Genomic DNA, 25,191 nt, shown 5'->3' with positions numbered 1-25,191 from the left:
CCTGTGGCACTGGCTGAGGCCACTTACACCACACCAGGGCCTGTGGCTCTGGCTGAGGCCACTTACACCACACCAGGGCCTGTGGCTGCTGGCTGAGGCGACTTACACCACACCAAGGCCTTTGGCTGCTGGCTGAGGCCACCTACACCACACCAGGGCCTGAGTGACCGGCTGCGGCCACTTACACCACATCAGGGCCTGTGGCTGCTGGCTGAGGCCACTTACACCACACCAGGGCCTGTGGCTGCTGGCTGAGGCCACTTACACCACACCAGGGCCTTAGTTGCTATTGAGGCCAATTACACCACACCAGGGTCTGTGGCTCTTGCTCAGGCCACTTACACCACACCAGGGCCTGTGGCTGCTGGCTGAGGCCACTTACACCACACCAGGGCATTAGTTGCTATTGAGGCCACTTACACCACACCAGGGCCTGTGGCTGCTGGCTGAGGCCACCTACACCACACCAGGGCATTAGTTGCTATTGAGGCCAATTACACCACACCAGGGTCTGTGGCTCTTGCTCAGGCCACTTACACCACACCAGGGCCTGTGGCACTGGCTGAGGCCACTTACACCACACCAGGGCCTGTGGCTCTGGCTGAGGCCACTTACACCACACCAGGGCCTGTGGCTGCTGGCTGAGGCCACTTACACCACACCAGGGCCTGTGGCTGCTGGCTGAGGCCACTTACACCACACCAGGGCCTGTGGCTGCTGGCTGAGGCCACTTACACCACACCAGTGCCTGTGGCTTCTGGCTGAGGCCACTTACACCACACCAGGGCCTGTGGCTCTTGCTCAGGCCACTCACATCACACCAGGCCCTGCGCTTCTGGCCGAGGCCATCTTCACCAAACCAGGCCCTGTGCTGCTAGCTGTGGCCATGTACGACACACCAGGCCCTGTGCTGGTTCCTGAGGCCATCTTCAACAATCCAGGGCCTGTGCTGTTAGATAAATGCTAAACTGAGCCTTTGGGTTAGGGTATTATGCAAACATGCAGGTATGGTTAAAGGATTGTCTTCGTAACTTCAGGTACTTGCCACCTAATCAGTTGAATCCATAAATTGAGACATTGTGCTGGGGCCAGCAGCTTACGGCCATACCACCCTGAGCACGCCCGACCTCGTCTGATCTCGGAAGCTAAGCAGGGCTGGGCTTGGTTAGTACTTGGATGGGAGACTGCCTGGGAATACCTGGTGCTGTAAGCCTTTCATTTTCATGTCATTGAACCGCTTTTGATCCAGAGAAGGGGTGTATTAAAAGACCAAAAGCAGCTGCCCATTAATGAGGGCACATTAACGACATTGCTTTTGGCTGTTTTCCAATGTCTTGTGCTGCTAGCTGATGCCACCTACACCACACCAGGGCCTGAGTGACCGGCTGGGGCCACTTACACCACATCAGGGCCTGTGGCTGCTGGCTGAGGCCACTTACACCACACCAGGGCCTGTGGCTGCTGGCTGAGGCCACCTACACCACACCAGGGCCTTAGTTGCTATTGAGGCCAATTACACCACACCAGGGTCTGTGGCTCTTGCTCAGGCCACTTACACCACACCAGGGCCTGTGGCTGCTGGATGAGGCCACTTACACCACACCAGGGCCTGTGGCTGCTGGCTGAGGCCACCTACACCACACCAGGGCATTAGTTGCTATTGATGCCAATTACACCACACCAGGGTCTGTGGCTCTTGCTCAGGCCACTTACACCACACCAGGGCCTGTGGCACTGGCTGAGGCCACTTACACCACACCAGGACCTGTGGCTCTGGCTGAGGCCACTTACACCACACCAGGGCCTGTGGCTGCTGGCTGAGGCCACTTACACCACACCAGGGCCTGTGGCTGCTGGCTGAGGCCACTTACACCACACCAGGGCCTGTGGCTGCTGGCTGAGGCCACTTACACCACACCAGTGCCTGTGGCTTCTGGCTGAGGCCACTTACACCACACCAGGGCCTGTGGCTCTTGCTCAGGCCACTCACATCACACCAGGCCCTGCGCTTCTGGCCGAGGCCATCTTCACCAAACCAAGCCCTGTGCTGCTAGCTGTGGCCATGTACAACACACCAGGCCCTGTGCTGGTTCCTGAGGCCATCTTCAACAATCCAGGGCCTGTGCTGTTAGATAAATGCTAAACTGAGCCTTTGGGTTAGGGTATTATGCAAACATGCAGGTATGGTTAAAGGATTGTCTTCGTAACTTCAGGTACTTGCCACCTAATCAGTTGAATCCATAAATTGAGACATTGTGCTGGGGCCAGCAGCTTACGGCCATACCACCCTGAGCACGCCCGACCTCGTCTGATCTCGGAAGCTAAGCAGGGCTGGGCTTGGTTAGTACTTGGATGGGAGACTACCTGGGAATACCTGGTGCTGTAAGCTTTTCATTTTCATGTCATTGAACCGCTTTTGATCCAGAGAAGGGGTGTATTAAAAGACCAAAAGCAGCTGCCCATTAATGAGGGCACATTAACGACATTGCTTTTGGCTGTTTTCCAATGTCTTGTGCTGCTAGCTGATGCCACCTACACCACACCAGGGCCTGAGTGACCGGCCGGGGCCACTTACACCACATCAGGGCCTGTGGCTCTGGCTGAGGCCACTTACACCACACCAGGGCCTGTGGCTGCTGGCTGAGGCCACCTACACCACACCAGGGCCTTAGTTGCTATTGAGGCCACTTACACCACACCAGGGCCTGTGGCTGCTGGCTGAGGCCACATACACCACACCAGGGCCTTAGTTGCTATTGAGGCCAATTACACCACACCAGGGCCTGTGGCTCTTGCTCAGGCCACTTACACCACACCAGGGCCTGTGGCTGCTGGCTGAGGCCACTTACACCACACCAGGGCCTGTGGCTGCTGGCTGAGGCCACTTACACCACACCACGGCCTTAGTTGCTATTGAGGCCACTTACACCACACCAGGGCCTGTGGCTGCTGGCTGAGGCCACATACACCACACCACGGCCTTATTTGCTTCTGAGGCCACTTACACCACACCAGGGCCTTAGTTGCTATTGAGGCCACTTACTCCACACCAGGGCCTGTGGCACTGGCTGAGGCCACTTACACCACACCAGGGCCTTAGTTGCTATTGAGGCCAATTACACCACACCAGGGTCTGTGGCTCTTGCTCAGGCCACTTACACCACACCAGGGCCTGTGGCTGCTGGCTGAGGCCACTTACACCACACCAGGGCATTAGTTGCTATTGAGGCCACTTACACCACACCAGGGCCTGTGGCTGCTGGCTGAGGCCACCTACACCACACCAGGGCATTAGTTGCTATTGAGGCCAATTACACCACACCAGGGTCTGTGACTCTTGCTCAGGCCACTTACACCACACCAGGGCCTGTGGCTGCTGGCTGAGGCCACTTACACCACACCAGGGCCTGTGGCTCTGGCTGAGGCCACTTACACCACACCAGGGCCTGTGGCTCTGGCTGAGGCCACTTACACCACACCAGGGCCTGTGGCTGCTGGCTGAGGCCACTTACACCACACCAGGGCCTGTGGCTGCTGGCTGAGGCCACTTACACCACACCAGGGCCTGTGGCTCTGGCTGAGGCCACTTACACCACACCAGGGCCTGTGGCTGCTGGCTGAGGCCACTTACACCACACCAGGGCCTGTGGCTGCTGGCTGAGGCCAGTTACACCACACCAGGGCCTGTGGCTGCTGGCTGAGGGCACTTACACCACACCAGTGCCTGTGGCTTCTGGCTGAGGCCACTTACACCACACCAGGGCCTGTGGCTCTTGCTCAGGCCACTCACATCACACCAGGCCCTGCGCTTCTGGCCGAGGCCATCTTCACCAAACCAGGCCCTGTGCTGCTAGCTGTGGCCATGTACAACACACCAGGCCCTGTTCTGGTTCCTGAGGCCATCTTCAACAATCCAGGGCCTGTGCTGTTAGATAAATGCCAAACTGAGCCTTTGGGTTAGGGTATTATGCAAACATGCAGGTATGGTTAAAGGATTGTCTTCGTAACTTCAGGTACTTGCCACCTAATCAGTTGAATCCATAAATTGAGACATTGTGCTGGGGCCAGCAGCTTACGGCCGTACCACCCTGAGCACGCCCGACCTCGTCTGATCTCGGAAGCTAAGCAGGGCTGGGCTTGGTTAGTACTTGGATGGGAGACTGCCTGGGAATACCTGGTGCTGTAAGCCTTTCATTTTCATGTCATTGAACCGCTTTTGATCCAGAGAAGGGGTGTATTAAAAGACCAAAAGCAGCTGCCCATTAATGAGGGCACATTAACGACATTGCTTTTGGCTGTTTTCCAATGTCTTGTGCTGCTAGCTGATGCCACCTACACCACACCAGGGCCCGAGTGACCGGCTGGGGCCACTTACACCACATCAGGGCCTGTGGCTCTTGCTCAGGCCACTTACACCACACCAGGGCCTGTGGCTGCTGGCTGAGGCGACTTACACCACACCAGGGCCTGTGGCTCTTGCTCAGGCCACTTACACCACACCAGGGCCTGTGGCACTGGCTGAGGCCACTTACACCACACCAGGGCCTGTGGCTGCTGGCTGAGGCCACCTACACCACACCAGGGCATTAGTTGCTATTGAGGCCAATTACACCACACCAGGGTCTGTGGCTCTTGCTCAGGCCACTTACACCACACCAGGGCCTGTGGCACTGGCTGAGGCCACTTACACCACACCAGGGCCTGTGGCTGCTGGCTGAGGCCACCTACACCACACCAGGGCATTAGTTGCTATTGAGGCCAATTACACCACACCAGGGTCTGTGACTCTTGCTCAGGCCACTTACACCACACCAGGGCCTGTGGCACTGGCTGAGGCCACTTACACCACACCAGGGCCTGTGGCTGCTGGCTGAGGCCACTTACACCACACCAGGGCCTGTGGCTGCTGGCTGAGGTCACTTACACCACACCAGGGCCTGTGGCTGCTGGCTGAGGGCACTTACACCACACCAGTGCCTGTGGCTTCTGGCTGAGGTCACTTACACCACACCAGGGCCTGTGGCTCTTGCTCAGGCCACTTACACCACACCAGGGCCTGTGGCTGCTGGCTGAGGCCACTTACACCACACCAGGGCCTGTGGCTGCTGGCTGAGGGCACTTACACCACACCAGTGCCTGTGGCTGCTGGCTGAGGCCACTAACACCACACCAGGGCATTAGTTGCTATTGAGGCCCCTTACACCACACCAGGGCCTGTGGCACTGGCTGAGGCCACTTACACCACACCAGGGCCTGTGGCTGCTGGCTGAGGCCACCTACACCACACCAGGGTCTGTGACTCTTGCTCAGGCCACTTACACCACACCAGGGCCTGTGGCACTGGCTGAGTCCACTTACACCACACCAGGGCCTGTGGCTGCTGGCTGAGGTCACTTACACCACACCAGGGCCTGTGGCTGCTGGCTGAGGGCACTTACACCACACCAGTGCCTGTGGCTTCTGGCTGAGGCCACTTACACCACACCAGGGCCTGTGGCTGCTGGCTCAGGCCACTTACACCACACCAGTGCCTGTGGCTGCTGGCTGAGGCCACTTACACCACACCAGGGCATTAGTTGCTATTGAGGCCCCTTACACCACACCAGGGCCTGTGGCTGCTGGCTGAGGCCACTTACACCACACCAGGGCCTGTGGCACTGGCTGAGGCCACTTACACCACACCAGGGCCTGTGGCTGCTGGCTGAGGCCACCTACACCACACCAGGGCATTAGTTGCTATTGAGGCCAATTACACCACACCAGGGTCTGTGGCTCTTGCTCAGGCCACTTACACCACACCAGGGCCTGTGGCACTGGCTGAGGCCACTTACACCACACCAGGGCCTGTGGCTCTGGCTGAGGCCACTTACACCACACCAGGGCCTGTGGCTGCTGGCTGAGGCCACTTACACCACACCAAGGCCTGTGGCTGCTGGCTGAGGCCACTTACACCACACCAGGGCCTGTGGCTCCTGGCTGAGGTCACATACACCACACCACGGCCTTATTTGCTTCTGAGGCCACTTACACCACACCAGGGCCTGTGGCTGCTGGCTGAGGCCACATACACCACACCAGGGCCTTAGTTGCTATTGAGGCCAATTACACCACACCAGGGCCTGTGGTCTTGCTCAGGCCACTTACACCACACCAGGGCCTGTGGCTCTTGCTCAGGCCACTTACACCACACCAGGGCCTGTGGCTCTTGCTCAGGCCACTTACACCACACCAGGGCCTGTGGCTCTTGCTCAGGCCACTCATATCACACCAGGCCCTGTGCTTCTGGCCGAGGCCATCTTCACCAAACCAGGCCCTGTGCTGCTAGCTGTGGCCATGTACAACACACCAGGCCCTGTTCTGGTTCCTGAGGCCATCTTCAACAATCCAGGGCCTGTGCTGTTGGATAAATGCTAAACTGAGCCTTTGGGTTAGGGTATTATGCAAACATGCAGGTATGGTTATAGGATTGTCTTCGTAACTTCAGGTACTTGCCACCTAATCACTTGAATCCATAAATTGAGACATTGTGCTGCGGCCAGCAGCTTACGGCCATACCACCCTGAGCACGCCCGACCTCGTCTGATCTCGGAAGCTAAGCAGGGCTGGGCTTGGTTAGTACTTGGATGGGAGACTTCCTTGGAATACCTGGTGCTGTAAGCCTTTCATTTTCATGTCATTGAACCGCTTTTGATCCAGAGAAGGGGTGTATTAAAAGACCAAAAGCAGCTGCCCATTAATGAGGGCACATTAACGACATTGCTTTTGGCTCTTTTCCAATGTCTTGTGCTGCTAGCTGATGCCACCTACACCACACCAGGGCCTGAGTGACCGGCTGGGGGCACTTACACCACATCAGGGCCTGTGGCTCTGGCTGAGGCCACTTACACCACACCAGGGCCTGTGGCTGCTGGCTGAGGCCACTTACACCACACCAGGGCCTGTGGCTGCTGGCTGAGGCCACTTACACCACACCAGGGCCTGTGGCTGCTGGCTGAGGCCACTTACACCACACCAGGGCCTGTGGCTGCTGGCTGAGGCCACTTAAACCACACCAGGGCCTGTGGCTGCTGGCTGAGGCCACTTACACCACACAAGGGCCTGTGGCTGCTGGCTGAGGCCACTTACACCACACCAGGGCCTGTGGCTGCTGGCTGAGGCCACCTACACCACACCAGGGCCTGTAGCTCTTGCTCAGGCCACTCATATCACACCAGACCCTGTGCTTCTGGCCAAGGCCATCTTCACCAAACCTGGCCCAGTGCTGCTTGCTGTGGCCATGTACAACACACCAGGCCCTGTGCTGCTGGCTGAGGCCACTTACACCACACCAGGGCCTTAGTTGCTATTGAGGCCACTTACACCACACCAGGGCCTTATTTGCTTCTGAGGCCACTTACACCACACCAGGGCCTGTGGCTGCTGGCTGAGGCCACCTACACCACACCAGGGCATTAGTTGCTATTGAGGCCAATTACACCACACCAGGGTCTGTGACTCTTGCTCAGGCCACTTACACCACACCAGGGCCTGTGGCACTGGCTGAGTCCACTTACACCACACCAGGGCCTGTGGCTGCTGGCTGAGGCCACTTACACCACACCAGGGCCTGTGGCTGCTGGCTGAGGGCACTTACACCACACCAGTGCCTGTGGCTTCTGGCTGAGGCCACTTACACCACACCAGGGCCTGTGGCTGCTGGCTCAGGCCACTTACACCACACCAGGGCCTGTGGCTGCTGGCTGAGGCCACTTACACCACACCAGGGCCTGTGGCTGCTGGCTGAGGCCACTTACACCACACCAGTGCCTGTGGCTGCTGGCTGAGGCCACTTACACCACACCAGGGCATTAGTTGCTATTGAGGCCCCTTACACCACACCAGGGTCTGTGGCTCTTGCTCAGGCCACTTACACCACACCAGGGCCTGTGGCACTGGCTGAGGCCACTTACACTACACCAGGGCCTGTGGCTCTGGCTGAGGCCACTTACACCACACCAGGGCCTGTGGCTGCTGGCTGAGGCCACTTACACCACACCAGGGCCTTAGTTGCTATTGAGGCCAATTACACCACACTAGGGCCTGTGGTCTTGCTCAGGCCACTTACACCACACCAGGGCCTGTGGCTCTTGCTCAGGCCACTTACTCCACACCAGGGCCTGTGGCTCTTGCTCAGGCCACTTACACCACACCAGGGCCTGTGGCTCTTGCTCAGGCCACTTACACCACACCAGGGCCTGTGGCTCTTGCTCAGGCCACTCATATCACACCAGGCCCTGTGCTTCTGGCCGAGGCCATCTTCACCAAACCAGGCCCTGTGCTGCTAGCTGTGGCCATGTACAACACACCAGGCCCTGTTCTGGTTCCTGAGGCCATCTTCAACAATCCAGGGCCTGTGCTGTTGGATAAATGCTAAACTGAGCCTTTGGGTTAGGGTATTATGCAAACATGCAGGTATGGTTATAGGATTGTCTTCGTAACCTCAGGTACTTGCCACCTAATCACTTGAATCCATAAATTGAGACATTGTGCTGGGGCCAGCAGCTTACGGCCATACCACCCTGAGCACGCCCGACCTCGTCTGATCTCGGAAGCTAAGCAGGGCTGGGCTTGGTTAGTACTTGGATGGGAGACTTCCTTGGAATACCTGGTGCTGTAAGCCTTTCATTTTCATGTCATTGAACCGCTTTTGATCCAGAGAAGGGGTGTATTAAAAGACCAAAAGCAGCTGCCCATTAATGAGGGCACATTAACGACATTGCTTTTGGCTCTTTTCCAATGTCTTGTGCTGCTAGCTGATGCCACCTACACCACACCAGGGCCTGAGTGACCGGCTGGGGCCACTTACACCACATCAGGGCCTGTGGCTCTGGCTGAGGCCACTTACACCACACCAGGGCCTGTGGCTGCTGGTTGAGGCCACTTACACCACACCAGGGCCTGTGGCTGCTGGCTGAGGCCACTTACACCACACCAGGGCCTGTGGCTGCTGGCTGAGGCCACTTACACCACACCAGGGCATTAGTTGCTATTGAGGCCAATTACACCACACCAGGGCCTGTGGCTCTGGCTGAGGCCACTTACACCACACCAGGGCCTGTGGCTGCTGGATGAGGCGACTTACACCACACCAGGGCCTGTGGCTGCTGGCTGAGGCCACTTACACCACACCAGGGCCTTAGTTGCTATTGAGGCCACTTACACCACACCAGGGCCTGTGGCTGCTGGCTGAGGCCACATACACCACACCACGGCCTTATTTGCTTCTGAGGCCACTTACACCACACCAGGGCCTGTGGCTGCTGGCTGAGGCCACTTACACCACACCAGGGCCTGTGGCTGCTGGCTGAGGCCACCTACACCACACCAGGGCCTTAGTTGCTATTGAGGCCAATTACACCACACCAGGGTCTGTGGCTCTTGCTCAGGCCACTTACACCACACCAGTGCCTGTGGTTGCTGGCTGAGGCCACTTACACCACACCAGGGCATTAGTTGCTATTGAGGCCAATTACACCACACCAGGGTCTGTGGCTCTTGCTCAGGCCACTTACACCACACCAGGGCCTGTGGCTCTGGCTGAGGCCACTTACACCACACCAGGGCCTTAGTTGCTATTGAGGCCAATTACACCACACCATGGCCTGTGGCTCTGGCTGAGGCCACTTACACCACACCAGGGCCTGTGGCTCTGGCTGAGGCCACTTACACCACACCAGGGCCTTAGTTGCTATTGAGGCCAATTACACCACACCAGGGCCTGTGGCTCTTGCTCAGGCCACTCATATCACACCAGGGCCTGTGCTTCTGGCCGAGGCCATCTTCACCAAACCAGGCCCTGTGCTGCTAGCTGTGGCCATGTACAACACACCAGGCCCTGTTCTGGTTCCTGAGGCCATCTTCAACAATCCAGGGCCTGTGCTGTTGGATAAATGCTAAACTGAGCCTTTGGGTTAGGGTATTATGCAAACATGCAGGTATGGTTATAGGATTGTCTTCGTAACTTCAGGTACTTGCCACCTAATTACTTGAATCCATAAATTGAGACATTGTGCTGGAGCCAGCAGCCTACGGCCATACCACCCTGAGCACGCCTGACCTCGTCTGATCTCGGAAGCTAAGCAGGGCTGGGCTTGGTTAGTACTTGGATGGGAGACTTCCTTGGAATACCTGGTGCTGTAAGCCTTTCATTTTCATGTCATTGAACCGCTTTTGATCCAGAGAAGGGGTGTATTAAAAGACCAAAAGCAGCTGCCCATTAATGAGGGCACATTAACGACATTGCTTTTGGCTGTTTTCCAATGTCTTGTGCTGCTAGCTGATGCCACCTACACCACACCAGGGCCTGAGTGACCGGCTGGGGCCACTTACACCATATCAGGGCCTGTGGCTCTGGCTGAGGGCACTTACACCACACCAAGGCCTGTGGCTGCTGGCTGAGGCCACCTACACCACACCAGGGTCTTAGTTGCTATTAAGGCCACTTACACCACACCAGTGCCTGTGGCTTCTGGCTGAGGCCACTTACACCACACCAGGGCCTGTGGCTCTTGCTCAGGCCACTCACATCACACCAGGCCCTGCGCTTCTGGCCGAGGCCATCTTCACCAAACCAGGCCCTGTGCTGCTAGCTGTGGCCATGTACAACACACCAGGCCCTGTGCTGGTTCCTGAGGCCATCTTCAACAATCCAGGGCCTGTGCTGTTAGATAAATGCTAAACTGAGCCTTTGGGTTAGGGTATTATGCAAACATGCAGGTATGGTTAAAGGATTGTCTTCGTAACTTCAGGTACTTGCCACCTAATCAGTTGAATCCATAAATTGAGACATTGTGCTGGGGCCAGCAGCTTACGGCCATACCACCCTGAGCACGCCCGACCTCGTCTGATCTCGGAAGCTAAGCAGGGCTGGGCTTGGTTAGTACTTGGATGGGAGACTGCCTGGGAATACCTGGTGCTGTAAGCCTTTCATTTTCATGTCATTGAACCGCTTTTGATCCAGAGAAGGGGTGTATTAAAAGACCAAAAGCAGCTGCCCATTAATGAGGGCACATTAACGACATTGCTTTTGGCTGTTTTCCAATGTCTTGTGCTGCTAGCTGATGCCACCTACACCACACCAGGGCCTGAGTGACCGGCTGGGGCCACTTACACCACATCAGGGCCTGTGGCTGCTGGCTGAGGCCACTTACACCACACCAGGGCCTGTGGCTGCTGGCTGAGGCCACCTACACCACACCAGGGCCTTAGTTGCTATTGAGGCCAATTACACCACACCAGGGTCTGTGGCTCTTGCTCAGGCCACTTACACCACACCAGGGCCTGTGGCTGCTGGATGAGGCCACTTACACCACACCAGGGCCTGTGGCTGCTGGCTGAGGCCACCTACACCACACTAGGGCATTAGTTGCTATTGAGGCCAATTACACCACACCAGGGTCTGTGGCTCTTGCTCAGGCCACTTACACCACACCAGGGCCTGTGGCACTGGCTGAGGCCACTTACACCACACCAGGACCTGTGGCTCTGGCTGAGGCCACTTACACCACACCAGGGCCTGTGGCTGCTGGCTGAGGCCACTTACACCACACCAGGGCCTGTGGCTGCTGGCTGAGGCCACTTACACCACACCAGGGCCTGTGGCTGCTGGCTGAGGCCACTTACACCACACCAGTGCCTGTGGCTTCTGGCTGAGGCCACTTACACCACACCAGGGCCTGTGGCTCTTGCTCAGGCCACTCACATCACACCAGGCCCTGCGCTTCTGGCCGAGGCCATCTTCACCAAACCAAGCCCTGTGCTGCTAGCTGTGGCCATGTACAACACACCAGGCCCTGTGCTGGTTCCTGAGGCCATCTTCAACAATCCAGGGCCTGTGCTGTTAGATAAATGCTAAACTGAGCCTTTGGGTTAGGGTATTATGCAAACATGCAGGTATGGTTAAAGGATTGTCTTCGTAACTTCAGGTACTTGCCACCTAATCAGTTGAATCCATAAATTGAGACATTGTGCTGGGGCCAGCAGCTTACGGCCATACCACCCTGAGCACGCCCGACCTCGTCTGATCTCGGAAGCTAAGCAGGGCTGGGCTTGGTTAGTACTTGGATGGGAGACTACCTGGGAATACCTGGTGCTGTAAGCCTTTCATTTTCATGTCATTGAACCGCTTTTGATCCAGAGAAGGGGTGTATTAAAAGACCAAAAGCAGCTGCCCATTAATGAGGGCACATTAACGACATTGCTTTTGGCTGTTTTCCAATGTCTTGTGCTGCTAGCTGATGCCACCTACACCACACCAGGGCCTTAGTTGCTATTGAGGCCAATTACACCACACCAGGGTCTGTGGCTCTTGCTCAGGCCACTTACACAACACCAGGGCCTGTGGCACTGGCTGAGGCCACTTACACCACACCAGGGCCTGTGGCTGCTGGCTGAGGCCACCTACACCACACCAGGGCATTAGTTGCTATTGAGGCCAATTACACCACACCAGGGTCTGTGACTCTTGCTCAGGCCACTTAGACCACACCAGGGCCTGTGGCACTGGCTGAGGCCACCTACACCACACCAGGGCCTGTGGCTCTTGCTCAGGCCACTCATATCACACCAGACCCTGTGCTTCTGGCCGAGGCCATCTTCACCAAACCTGGCCCTGTGCTGCTTGCTGTGGCCATGTACAACACACCAGGCCCTGTGCTGGTTCCAGAGGCCATCTTCAACAATCCAGGGCCTGTGCTGTTAGATAAATGCCAAACTGAGCCTTTGGGTTATGGTATTATGCAAACATGCATGTATGGTTATAGGATTGTCTTCGTAACTTCAGGTACTTGCCACCTAATCACTTGAATCCATAAATTGAGACATTGTGCTGGGGCCAGCAGCTTACGGCCATACCACCCTGAGCACGCCCGACCTCGTCTGATCTCAGAAGCTAAGCAGGGCTGGGTTTGGTTAGTACTTGGATGGGAGACTGCCTGGGAATACCTGGTGCTGTAAGCCTTTCATTTTCATGTCATTGAACCGCTTTTGATCCAGAGAAGGGGTGTATTAAAAGACCAAAAGCAGCTGCCCATTAATGAGGGCACATTAACGACATTGCTTTTGGCTGTTTTCCAATGTCTTGTGCTACTAGCTGATGCCACCTACACCACACCAGGGCCTGAGTGACCGGCCGGGGCCACTTACACCACATCAGGGCCTGTGGCTCTGGCTGAGGCCACTTACACCACACCAGGGCCTGTGGCTGCTGGCTGAGGCCACCTACACCACACCAGGGCCTTAGTTGCTATTGAGGCCACTTACACCACACCAGGGCCTGTGGCTGCTGGCTGAGGCCACATACACCACACCAGGGCCTTAGTTGCTATTGAGGCCAATTACACCACACCAGGGCCTGTGGCTCTTGCTCAGGCCACTTACACCACACCAGGGCCTGTGGCTGCTGGCTGAGGCCACTTACACCACACCAGGGCCTGTGGCTGCTGGCTGAGGCCACTTACACCACACCACGGCCTTAGTTGCTATTGAGGCCACTTACACCACACCAGGGCCTGTGGCTGCTGGCTGAGGCCACATACACCACACCACGGCCTTATTTGCTTCTGAGGCCACTTACACCACACCAGGGCCTTAGTTGCTATTGAGGCCACTTACTCCACACCAGGGCCTGTGGCACTGGCTGAGGCCACTTACACCACACCAGGGCCTTAGTTGCTATTGAGGCCAATTACACCACACCAGGGTCTGTGGCTCTTGCTCAGGCCACTTACACCACACCAGGGCCTGTGGCTGCTGGCTGAGGCCACTTACACCACACCAGGGCATTAGTTGCTATTGAGGCCACTTACACCACACCAGGGCCTGTGGCTGCTGGCTGAGGCCACCTACACCACACCAGGGCATTAGTTGCTATTGAGGCCAATTACACCACACCAGGGTCTGTGGCTCTTGCTCAGGCCACTTACACCACACCAGGGCCTGTGGCACTGACTGAGGCCACTTACACCACACCAGGGCCTGTGGCTCTGGCTGAGGCCACTTACACCACACCAGGGCCTGTGGCTGCTGGCTGAGGCCACTTACACCACACCAGGGCCTGTGGCTGCTGGCTGAGGCCACTTACACCACACCAGTGCCTGTGGCTTCTGGCTGAGGCCACTTACACCACACCAGGGCCTTAGTTGCTATTGAGGCCAATTACACCACACCAGGGTCTGTGACTCTTGCTCAGGCCACTTACACCACACCAGGGCCTGTGGCTGCTGGCTGAGGCCACTTACACCACACCAGGGCCTGTGGCTCTGGCTGAGGCCACTTACACCACACCAGGGCCTGTGGCTCTGGCTGAGGCCACTTACACCACACCAGGGCCTGTGGCTGCTGGCTGAGGCCACTTACACCACACCAGGGCCTGTGGCTCTGGCTGAGGCCACTTAAACCACACCAGGGCCTGTGGCTCTGGCTGAGGCCACTTACACCACACCAGGGCCTTAGTTGCTATTGAGGCCAATTACACCACACCAGGGCCTTAGTTGCTATTGAGGCCAATTACACCACACCAGGGCCTGTGGCTGCTGGCTGAGGCCACTTACACCACACCAGGGCATTAGTTGCTATTGAGGCCACTTACACCACACCAGGGCCTGTGGCACTGGCTGAGGCCACTTACACCACACCAGGGCCTGTGGCTGCTGGCTGAGGCCACCTACACCACACCAGGGCATTAGTTGTTATTGAGGCCAATTACACCACACCAGGGTCTGTGACTCTTGCTCAGGCCACTTACACCACACCAGGGTCTGTGGCTCTTGCTCAGGCCACTTACACCACACCAGGGCCTGTGGCACTGGCTGAGGCCACTTACACCACACCAGGTCCTGTGGCTGCTGGCTGAGGCCACCTACACCACACCAGGGCATTAGTTGCTATTGAGGCCAATTACACCACACCAGGGTCTGTGACTCTTGCTCAGGCCACTTACACCACACCAGGGCCTGTGGCACTGGCTGAGGCCACTTACACCACACCAGGGCCTGTGGCTGCTGGCTGAGGCCACCTACACCACACCAGGGCATTAGTTGCTATTGAGGCCAATTACACCACACCAGGGTCTGTGGCTCTTGCTCAGGCCACTTACACCACACCAGGGCCTGTGGCACTGGCTGAGGCCACTTACACCACACCAGGGCCTGTGGCTCTGGCTGAGGCCACTTACACCACACCAGGGCCTGTGGCTGCTGGCTGAGGCGACTTACACCACACCAAGGCCTTTGGCTGCTGGCTGAGGCCACCTACACCACACCAGGGCCTGAGTGACCGGCTGCGGCCACTTACACCACATCAGGGCCTGTGGCTGCTGGCTGAGGCCACTTACACCACACCAGGGCCTGTGGCTGCTGGCTGAGGCCACTTACACCACACCAGGGCCTTAGTTGCTATTGAGGCCAATTACACCACACCAGGGTCTGTGGCTCTTGCTCAGGCCACTTACACCACACCAGGGCCTGTGGCTGCTGGCTGAGGCCACTTACACCACACCAGGGCATTAGTTGCTATTGAGGCCACTTACACCACACCAGGGCCTGTGGCTGCTGGCTGAGGCCACCTACACCACACCAGGGCATTAGTTGCTATTGAGGCCAATTACACCACACCAGGGTCTGTGGCTCTTGCTCAGGCCACTTACACCACACCAGGGCCTGTGGCACTGGCTGAGGCCACTTACACCACACCAGGGCCTGTGGCTCTGGCTGAGGCCACTTACACCACACCAGGGCCTGTGGCTGCTGGCTGAGGCCACTTACACCACACCAGGGCCTGTGGCTGCTGGCTGAGGCCACTTACACCACACCAGGGCCTGTGGCTGCTGGCTGAGGCCACTTACACCACACCAGTGCCTGTGGCTTCTGGCTGAGGCCACTTACACCACACCAGGGCCTGTGGCTCTTGCTCAGGCCACTCACATCACACCAGGCCCTGCGCTTCTGGCCGAGGCCACCTACACCACACCAGGGCATTAGTTGCTATTGAGGCCAATTACACCACACCAGGGTCTGTGGCTCTTGCTCAGGCCACTTACACCACACCAGGGCCTGTGGCACTGGCTGAGGCCACTTACACCACACCAGGGCCTGTGGCTCTGGCTGAGGCCACTTACACCACACCAGGGCCTGTGGCTGCTGGCTGAGGCCACATACACCACACCACGGCCTTATTTGCTTCTGAGGCCACTTACACCACACCAGGGCCTTAGTTGCTATTGAGGCCACTTACTCCACACCAGGGCCTGTGGCACTGGCTGAGGCCACTTACACCACACCAGGGCCTTAGTTGCTATTGAGGCCAATTACACCACACCAGGGTCTGTGGCTCTTGCTCAGGCCACTTACACCACACCAGGGCCTGTGGCTGCTGGCTGAGGCCACTTACACCACACCAGGGCATTAGTTGCTATTGAGGCCACTTACACCACACCAGGGCCTGTGGCTGCTGGCTGAGGCCACCTACACCACACCAGGGCATTAGTTGCTATTGAGGCCAATTACACCACACCAGGGTCTGTGGCTCTTGCTCAGGCCACTTACACCACACCAGGGCCTGTGGCACTGACTGAGGCCACTTACACCACACCAGGGCCTGTGGCTCTGGCTGAGGCCACTTACACCACACCAGGGCCTGTGGCTGCTGGCTGAGGCCACTTACACCACACCAGGGCCTGTGGCTGCTGGCTGAGGCCACTTACACCACACCAGTGCCTGTGGCTTCTGGCTGAGGCCACTTACACCACACCAGGGCCTTAGTTGCTATTGAGGCCAATTACACCACACCAGGGTCTGTGACTCTTGCTCAGGCCACTTACACCACACCAGGGCCTGTGGCTGCTGGCTGAGGCCACTTACACCACACCAGGGCCTGTGGCTCTGGCTGAGGCCACTTACACCACACCAGGGCCTGTGGCTCTGGCTGAGGCCACTTACACCACACCAGGGCCTGTGGCTGCTGGCTGAGGCCACTTACACCACACCAGGGCCTGTGGCTCTGGCTGAGGCCACTTAAACCACACCAGGGCCTGTGGCTCTGGCTGAGGCCACTTACACCACACCAGGGCCTTAGTTGCTATTGAGGCCAATTACACCACACCAGGGCCTTAGTTGCTATTGAGGCCAATTACACCACACCAGGGCCTGTGGCTGCTGGCTGAGGCCACTTACACCACACCAGGGCATTAGTTGCTATTGAGGCCACTTACACCACACCAGGGCCTGTGGCACTGGCTGAGGCCACTTACACCACACCAGGGCCTGTGGCTGCTGGCTGAGGCCACCTACACCACACCAGGGCATTAGTTGTTATTGAGGCCAATTACACCACACCAGGGTCTGTGACTCTTGCTCAGGCCACTTACACCACACCAGGGTCTGTGGCTCTTGCTCAGGCCACTTACACCACACCAGGGCCTGTGGCACTGGCTGAGGCCACTTACACCACACCAGGTCCTGTGGCTGCTGGCTGAGGCCACCTACACCACACCAGGGCATTAGTTGCTATTGAGGCCAATTACACCACACCAGGGTCTGTGACTCTTGCTCAGGCCACTTACACCACACCAGGGCCTGTGGCACTGGCTGAGGCCACTTACACCACACCAGGGCCTGTGGCTGCTGGCTGAGGCCACCTACACCACACCAGGGCATTAGTTGCTATTGAGGCCAATTACACCACACCAGGGTCTGTGGCTCTTGCTCAGGCCACTTACACCACACCAGGGCCTGTGGCACTGGCTGAGGCCACTTACACCACACCAGGGCCTGTGGCTCTGGCTGAGGCCACTTACACCACACCAGGGCCTGTGGCTGCTGGCTGAGGCGACTTACACCACACCAAGGCCTTTGGCTGCTGGCTGAGGCCACCTACACCACACCAGGGCCTGAGTGACCGGCTGCGGCCACTTACACCACATCAGGGCCTGTGGCTGCTGGCTGAGGCCACTTACACCACACCAGGGCCTGTGGCTGCTGGCTGAGGCCACTTACACCACACCAGGGCCTTAGTTGCTATTGAGGCCAATTACACCACACCAGGGTCTGTGGCTCTTGCTCAGGCCACTTACACCACACCAGGGCCTGTGGCTGCTGGCTGAGGCCACTTACACCACACCAGGGCATTAGTTGCTATTGAGGCCACTTACACCACACCAGGGCCTGTGGCTGCTGGCTGAGGCCACCTACACCACACCAGGGCATTAGTTGCTATTGAGGCCAATTACACCACACCAGGGTCTGTGGCTCTTGCTCAGGCCACTTACACCACACCAGGGCCTGTGGCACTGGCTGAGGCCACTTACACCACACCAGGGCCTGTGGCTCTGGCTGAGGCCACTTACACCACACCAGGGCCTGTGGCTGCTGGCTGAGGCCACTTACACCACACCAGGGCCTGTGGCTGCTGGCTGAGGCCACTTACACCACACCAGGGCCTGTGGCTGCTGGCTGAGGCCACTTACACCACACCAGTGCCTGTGGCTTCTGGCTGAGGCCACTTACACCACACCAGGGCCTGTGGCTCTTGCTCAGGCCACTCACATCACACCAGGCCCTGCGCTTCTGGCCGAGGCCATCTTCACCAAACCAGGCCCTGTGCTGCTAGCTGTGGCCATGTACGACACACCAGGCCCTGTGCTGGTTCCTGAGGCCATCTTCAACAATCCAGGGCCTGTGCTGTTAGATAAATGCTAAACTGAGCCTTTGGGTTAGGGTATTATGCAAACATGCAGGTATGGTTAAAGGATTGTCTTCGTAACTTCAGGTACTTGCCACCTAATCAGTTGAATCCATAAATTGAGACATTGTGCTGGGGCCAGCAGCTTACGGCCATACCACCCTGAGCACGCCCGACCTCGTCTGATCTCGGAAGCTAAGCAGGGCTGGGCTTGGTTAGTACTTGGATGGGAGACTGCCTGGGAATACCTGGTGCTGTAAGCCTTTCATTTTCATGTCATTGAACCGCTTTTGATCCAGAGAAGGGGTGTATTAAAAGACCAAAAGCAGCTGCCCATTAATGAGGGCACATTAACGACATTGCTTTTGGCTGTTTTCCAATGTCTTGTGCTGCTAGCTGATGCCACCTACACCACACCAGGGCCTGAGTGACCGGCTGGGGCCACTTACACCACATCAGGGCCTGTGGCTGCTGGCTGAGGCCACTTACACCACACCAGGGCCTGTGGCTGCTGGCTGAGGCCACCTACACCACACCAGGGCCTTAGTTGCTATTGAGGCCAATTACACCACACCAGGGTCTGTGGCTCTTGCTCAGGCCACTTACACCACACCAGGGCCTGTGGCTGCTGGATGAGGCCACTTACACCACACCAGGGCCTGTGGCTGCTGGCTGAGGCCACCTACACCACACCAGGGCATTAGTTGCTATTGATGCCAATTACACCACACCAGGGTCTGTGGCTCTTGCTCAGGCCACTTACACCACACCAGGGCCTGTGGCACTGGCTGAGGCCACTTACACCACACCAGGACCTGTGGCTCTGGCTGAGGCCACTTACACCACACCAGGGCCTGTGGCTGCTGGCTGAGGCCACTTACACCACACCAGGGCCTGTGGCTGCTGGCTGAGGCCACTTACACCACACCAGGGCCTGTGGCTGCTGGCTGAGGCCACTTACACCACACCAGTGCCTGTGGCTTCTGGCTGAGGCCACTTACACCACACCAGGGCCTGTGGCTCTTGCTCAGGCCACTCACATCACACCAGGCCCTGCGCTTCTGGCCGAGGCCATCTTCACCAAACCAAGCCCTGTGCTGCTAGCTGTGGCCATGTACAACACACCAGGCCCTGTGCTGGTTCCTGAGGCCATCTTCAACAATCCAGGGCCTGTGGCTGCTGGCTGAGGCCACTTACACCACACCAGGGCATTAGTTGCTATTGAGGCCAATTACACCACACCAGGGCCTGTGGCTCTGGCTGAGGCCACTTACACCACACCAGGGCCTGTGGCTGCTGGATGAGGCGACTTACACCACACCAGGGCCTGTGGCTGCTGGCTGAGGCCACTTACACCACACCAGGGCCTTAGTTGCTATTGAGGCCACTTACACCACACCAGGGCCTGTGGCTGCTGGCTGAGGCCACATACACCACACCACGGCCTTATTTGCTTCTGAGGCCACTTACACCACACCAGGGCCTGTGGCTGCTGGCTGAGGCCACTTACACCACACCAGGGCCTGTGGCTGCTGGCTGAGGCCACCTACACCACACCAGGGCCTTAGTTGCTATTGAGGCCAATTACACCACACCAGGGTCTGTGGCTCTTGCTCAGGCCACTTACACCACACCAGTGCCTGTGGTTGCTGGCTGAGGCCACTTACACCACACCAGGGCATTAGTTGCTATTGAGGCCAATTACACCACACCAGGGTCTGTGGCTCTTGCTCAGGCCACTTACACCACACCAGGGCCTGTGGCTCTGGCTGAGGCCACTTACACCACACCAGGGCCTTAGTTGCTATTGAGGCCAATTACACCACACCATGGCCTGTGGCTCTGGCTGAGGCCACTTACACCACACCAGGGCCTGTGGCTCTGGCTGAGGCCACTTACACCACACCAGGGCCTTAGTTGCTATTGAGGCCAATTACACCACACCAGGGCCTGTGGCTCTTGCTCAGGCCACTCATATCACACCAGGGCCTGTGCTTCTGGCCGAGGCCATCTTCACCAAACCAGGCCCTGTGCTGCTAGCTGTGGCCATGTACAACACACCAGGCCCTGTTCTGGTTCCTGAGGCCATCTTCAACAATCCAGGGCCTGTGCTGTTGGATAAATGCTAAACTGAGCCTTTGGGTTAGGGTATTATGCAAACATGCAGGTATGGTTATAGGATTGTCTTCGTAACTTCAGGTACTTGCCACCTAATTACTTGAATCCATAAATTGAGACATTGTGCTGGAGCCAGCAGCCTACGGCCATACCACCCTGAGCACGCCTGACCTCGTCTGATCTCGGAAGCTAAGCAGGGCTGGGCTTGGTTAGTACTTGGATGGGAGACTTCCTTGGAATACCTGGTGCTGTAAGCCTTTCATTTTCATGTCATTGAACCGCTTTTGATCCAGAGAAGGGGTGTATTAAAAGACCAAAAGCAGCTGCCCATTAATGAGGGCACATTAACGACATTGCTTTTGGCTGTTTTCCAATGTCTTGTGCTGCTAGCTGATGCCACCTACACCACACCAGGGCCTGAGTGACCGGCTGGGGCCACTTACACCATATCAGGGCCTGTGGCTCTGGCTGAGGGCACTTACACCACACCAAGGCCTGTGGCTGCTGGCTGAGGCCACCTACACCACACCAGGGCCTTAGTTGCTATTAAGGCCACTTACACCACACCAGTGCCTGTGGCTTCTGGCTGAGGCCACTTACACCACACCAGGGCCTGTGGCTCTTGCTCAGGCCACTCACATCACACCAGGCCCTGCGCTTCTGGCCGAGGCCATCTTCACCAAACCAGGCCCTGTGCTGCTAGCTGTGGCCATGTACAACACACCAGGCCCTGTGCTGGTTCCTGAGGCCATCTTCAACAATCCAGGGCCTGTGCTGTTAGATAAATGCTAAACTGAGCCTTTGGGTTAGGGTATTATGCAAACATGCAGGTATGGTTAAAGGATTGTCTTCGTAACTTCAGGTACTTGCCACCTAATCAGTTGAATCCATAAATTGAGACATTGTGCTGGGGCCAGCAGCTTACGGCCATACCACCCTGAGCACGCCCGACCTCGTCTGATCTCGGAAGCTAAGCAGGGCTGGGCTTGGTTAGTACTTGGATGGGAGACTGCCTGGGAATACCTGGTGCTGTAAGCCTTTCATTTTCATGTCATTGAACCGCTTTTGATCCAGAGAAGGGGTGTATTAAAAGACCAAAAGCAGCTGCCCATTAATGAGGGCACATTAACGACATTGCTTTTGGCTGTTTTCCAATGTCTTGTGCTGCTAGCTGATGCCACCTACACCACACCAGGGCCTGAGTGACCGGCTGGGGCCACTTACACCACATCAGGGCCTGTGGCTGCTGGCTGAGGCCACTTACACCACACCAGGGCCTGTGGCTGCTGGCTGAGGCCACCTACACCACACCAGGGCCTTAGTTGCTATTGAGGCCAATTACACCACACCAGGGTCTGTGGCTCTTGCTCAGGCCACTTACACCACACCAGGGCCTGTGGCTGCTGGATGAGGCCACTTACACCACACCAGGGCCTGTGGCTGCTGGCTGAGGCCACCTACACCACACCAGGGCATTAGTTGCTATTGAGGCCAATTACACCACACCAGGGTCTGTGGCTCTTGCTCAGGCCACTTACACCACACCAGGGCCTGTGGCACTGGCTGAGGCCACTTACACCACACCAGGACCTGTGGCTCTGGCTGAGGCCACTTACACCACACCAGGGCCTGTGGCTGCTGGCTGAGGCCACTTACACCACACCAGGGCCTGTGGCTGCTGGCTGAGGCCACTTACACCACACCAGGGCCTGTGGCTGCTGGCTGAGGCCACTTACACCACACCAGTGCCTGTGGCTTCTGGCTGAGGCCACTTACACCACACCAGGGCCTGTGGCTCTTGCTCAGGCCACTCACATCACACCAGGCCCTGCGCTTCTGGCCGAGGCCATCTTCACCAAACCAAGCCCTGTGCTGCTAGCTGTGGCCATGTACAACACACCAGGCCCTGTGCTGGTTCCTGAGGCCATCTTCAACAATCCAGGGCCTGTGCTGTTAGATAAATGCTAAACTGAGCCTTTGGGTTAGGGTATTATGCAAACATGCAGGTATGGTTAAAGGATTGTCTTCGTAACTTCAGGTACTTGCCACCTAATCAGTTGAATCCATAAATTGAGACATTGTGCTGGGGCCAGCAGCTTACGGCCATACCACCCTGAGCACGCCCGACCTCGTCTGATCTCGGAAGCTAAGCAGGGCTGGGCTTGGTTAGTACTTGGATGGGAGACTACCTGGGAATACCTGGTGCTGTAAGCCTTTCATTTTCATGTCATTGAACCGCTTTTGATCCAGAGAAGGGGTGTATTAAAAGACCAAAAGCAGCTGCCCATTAATGAGGGCACATTAACGACATTGCTTTTGGCTGTTTTCCAATGTCTTGTGCTGCTAGCTGATGCCACCTACACCACACCAGGGCCTTAGTTGCTATTGAGGCCAATTACACCACACCAGGGTCTGTGGCTCTTGCTCAGGCCACTTACACAACACCAGGGCCTGTGGCACTGGCTGAGGCCACTTACACCACACCAGGGCCTGTGGCTGCTGGCTGAGGCCACCTACACCACACCAGGGCATTAGTTGCTATTGAGGCCAATTACACCACACCAGGGTCTGTGACTCTTGCTCAGGCCACTTAGACCACACCAGGGCCTGTGGCTCTTGCTCAGGCCACTCATATCACACCAGACCCTGTGCTTCTGGCCGAGGCCATCTTCACCAAACCTGGCCCTGTGCTGCTTGCTGTGGCCATGTACAACACACCAGGCCCTGTGGCTCTTGCTCAGGCCACTCATATCACACCAGACCCTGTGCTTCTGGCCGAGGCCATCTTCACCAAACCTGGCCCTGTGCTGCTTGCTGTGGCCATGTACAACACACCAGGCCCTGTGCTGGTTCCAGAGGCCATCTTCAACAATCCAGGGCCTGTGCTGTTAGATAAATGCCAAACTGAGCCTTTGGGTTATGGTATTATGCAAACATGCATGTATGGTTATAGGATTGTCTTCGTAACTTCAGGTACTTGCCACCTAATCACTTGAATCCATAAATTGAGACATTGTGCTGGGGCCAGCAGCTTACGGCCATACCACCCTGAGCACGCCCGACCTCGTCTGATCTCAGAAGCTAAGCAGGGCTGGGTTTGGTTAGTACTTGGATGGGAGACTGCCTGGGAATACCTGGTGCTGTAAGCCTTTCATTTTCATGTCATTGAACCGCTTTTGATCCAGAGAAGGGGTGTATTAAAAGACCAAAAGCAGCTGCCCATTAATGAGGGCACATTAACGACATTGCTTTTGGCTGTTTTCCAATGTCTTGTGCTGCTAGCTGATGCCACCTACACCACACCAGGGCCTGAGTGACCGGCCGGGGCCACTTACACCACATCAGGGCCTGTGGCTCTGGCTGAGGCCACTTACACCACACCAGGGCCTGTGGCTGCTGGCTGAGGCCACCTACACCACACCAGGGCCTTAGTTGCTATTGAGGCCACTTACACCACACCAGGGCCTGTGGCTGCTGGCTGAGGCCACATACACCACACCAGGGCCTTAGTTGCTATTGAGGCCAATTACACCACACCAGGGCCTGTGGCTCTTGCTCAGGCCACTTACACCACACCAGGGCCTGTGGCTGCTGGCTGAGGCCACTTACACCACACCAGGGCCTGTGGCTGCTGGCTGAGGCCACTTACACCACACCACGGCCTTAGTTGCTATTGAGGCCACTTACACCACACCAGGGCCTGTGGCTGCTGGCTGAGGCCACATACACCACACCACGGCCTTATTTGCTTCTGAGGCCACTTACACCACACCAGGGCCTTAGTTGCTATTGAGGCCACTTACTCCACACCAGGGCCTGTGGCACTGGCTGAGGCCACTTACACCACACCAGGGCCTTAGTTGCTATTGAGGCCAATTACACCACACCAGGGTCTGTGGCTCTTGCTCAGGCCACTTACACCACACCAGGGCCTGTGGCTGCTGGCTGAGGCCACTTACACCACACCAGGGCATTAGTTGCTATTGAGGCCACTTACACCACACCAGGGCCTGTGGCTGCTGGCTGAGGCCACCTACACCACACCAGGGCATTAGTTGCTATTGAGGCCAATTACACCACACCAGGGTCTGTGGCTCTTGCTCAGGCCACTTACACCACACCAGGGCCTGTGGCACTGACTGAGGCCACTTACACCACACCAGGGCCTGTGGCTCTGGCTGAGGCCACTTACACCACACCAGGGCCTGTGGCTGCTGGCTGAGGCCACTTACACCACACCAGGGCCTGTGGCTGCTGGCTGAGGCCACTTACACCACACCAGTGCCTGTGGCTTCTGGCTGAGGCCACTTACACCACACCAGGGCCTTAGTTGCTATTGAGGCCAATTACACCACACCA

General features: G+C 57.2%; 14 non-coding genes across 14 annotated transcripts; all 14 read left to right on the top strand.

Moving 5' to 3' along the window:
* The first annotated feature begins 1,094 nt into the window (after nucleotides 1-1,094).
* On the top strand, nucleotides 1,095-1,213 carry LOC145426312 (5S ribosomal RNA). Its single transcript, XR_013907021.1, has one exon. It is a non-coding gene; the product is annotated as a 5S ribosomal RNA (ribosomal RNA).
* Nucleotides 1,214-2,270: 1,057 nt separating this feature from the next.
* LOC145426557 (5S ribosomal RNA) lies at nucleotides 2,271-2,389 on the top strand. The gene has a single exon (XR_013907267.1). It is a non-coding gene; the product is annotated as a 5S ribosomal RNA (ribosomal RNA).
* Nucleotides 2,390-4,070: 1,681 nt separating this feature from the next.
* On the top strand, nucleotides 4,071-4,189 carry LOC145426856 (5S ribosomal RNA). Its single transcript, XR_013907577.1, has one exon. It is a non-coding gene; the product is annotated as a 5S ribosomal RNA (ribosomal RNA).
* Nucleotides 4,190-6,541: 2,352 nt separating this feature from the next.
* LOC145426720 (5S ribosomal RNA) lies at nucleotides 6,542-6,660 on the top strand. The gene has a single exon (XR_013907435.1). It is a non-coding gene; the product is annotated as a 5S ribosomal RNA (ribosomal RNA).
* A 1,880-nt stretch (nucleotides 6,661-8,540) lies between these two features.
* Nucleotides 8,541-8,659, top strand: LOC145426719 (5S ribosomal RNA). The gene has a single exon (XR_013907433.1). It is a non-coding gene; the product is annotated as a 5S ribosomal RNA (ribosomal RNA).
* A 1,404-nt stretch (nucleotides 8,660-10,063) lies between these two features.
* Nucleotides 10,064-10,182, top strand: LOC145427269 (5S ribosomal RNA). The gene has a single exon (XR_013908002.1). It is a non-coding gene; the product is annotated as a 5S ribosomal RNA (ribosomal RNA).
* A 662-nt stretch (nucleotides 10,183-10,844) lies between these two features.
* Nucleotides 10,845-10,963, top strand: LOC145426310 (5S ribosomal RNA). Its single transcript, XR_013907019.1, has one exon. It is a non-coding gene; the product is annotated as a 5S ribosomal RNA (ribosomal RNA).
* Nucleotides 10,964-12,020: 1,057 nt separating this feature from the next.
* On the top strand, nucleotides 12,021-12,139 carry LOC145427078 (5S ribosomal RNA). The gene has a single exon (XR_013907802.1). It is a non-coding gene; the product is annotated as a 5S ribosomal RNA (ribosomal RNA).
* Nucleotides 12,140-12,877: 738 nt separating this feature from the next.
* On the top strand, nucleotides 12,878-12,996 carry LOC145427248 (5S ribosomal RNA). Its single transcript, XR_013907980.1, has one exon. It is a non-coding gene; the product is annotated as a 5S ribosomal RNA (ribosomal RNA).
* Nucleotides 12,997-18,858: 5,862 nt separating this feature from the next.
* On the top strand, nucleotides 18,859-18,977 carry LOC145426309 (5S ribosomal RNA). The gene has a single exon (XR_013907018.1). It is a non-coding gene; the product is annotated as a 5S ribosomal RNA (ribosomal RNA).
* Nucleotides 18,978-20,970: 1,993 nt separating this feature from the next.
* On the top strand, nucleotides 20,971-21,089 carry LOC145427268 (5S ribosomal RNA). Its single transcript, XR_013908001.1, has one exon. It is a non-coding gene; the product is annotated as a 5S ribosomal RNA (ribosomal RNA).
* A 662-nt stretch (nucleotides 21,090-21,751) lies between these two features.
* LOC145426308 (5S ribosomal RNA) lies at nucleotides 21,752-21,870 on the top strand. Its single transcript, XR_013907017.1, has one exon. It is a non-coding gene; the product is annotated as a 5S ribosomal RNA (ribosomal RNA).
* A 1,057-nt stretch (nucleotides 21,871-22,927) lies between these two features.
* LOC145427067 (5S ribosomal RNA) lies at nucleotides 22,928-23,046 on the top strand. The gene has a single exon (XR_013907791.1). It is a non-coding gene; the product is annotated as a 5S ribosomal RNA (ribosomal RNA).
* An 816-nt stretch (nucleotides 23,047-23,862) lies between these two features.
* Nucleotides 23,863-23,981, top strand: LOC145427247 (5S ribosomal RNA). The gene has a single exon (XR_013907979.1). It is a non-coding gene; the product is annotated as a 5S ribosomal RNA (ribosomal RNA).
* The last annotated feature ends 1,210 nt before the right edge of the window (nucleotides 23,982-25,191 follow it).

This window comes from Astatotilapia calliptera, chromosome 3 (genome assembly GCF_964374335.1).
Source record: "Astatotilapia calliptera chromosome 3, fAstCal68.1, whole genome shotgun sequence".
In the NCBI taxonomy this organism is placed as follows: Eukaryota; Metazoa; Chordata; class Actinopteri; order Cichliformes; family Cichlidae; genus Astatotilapia; species Astatotilapia calliptera.
The sequence above is the reverse complement of the archived record's forward strand: the minus strand, read 5'-3'. Positions and strand labels throughout refer to the sequence as shown.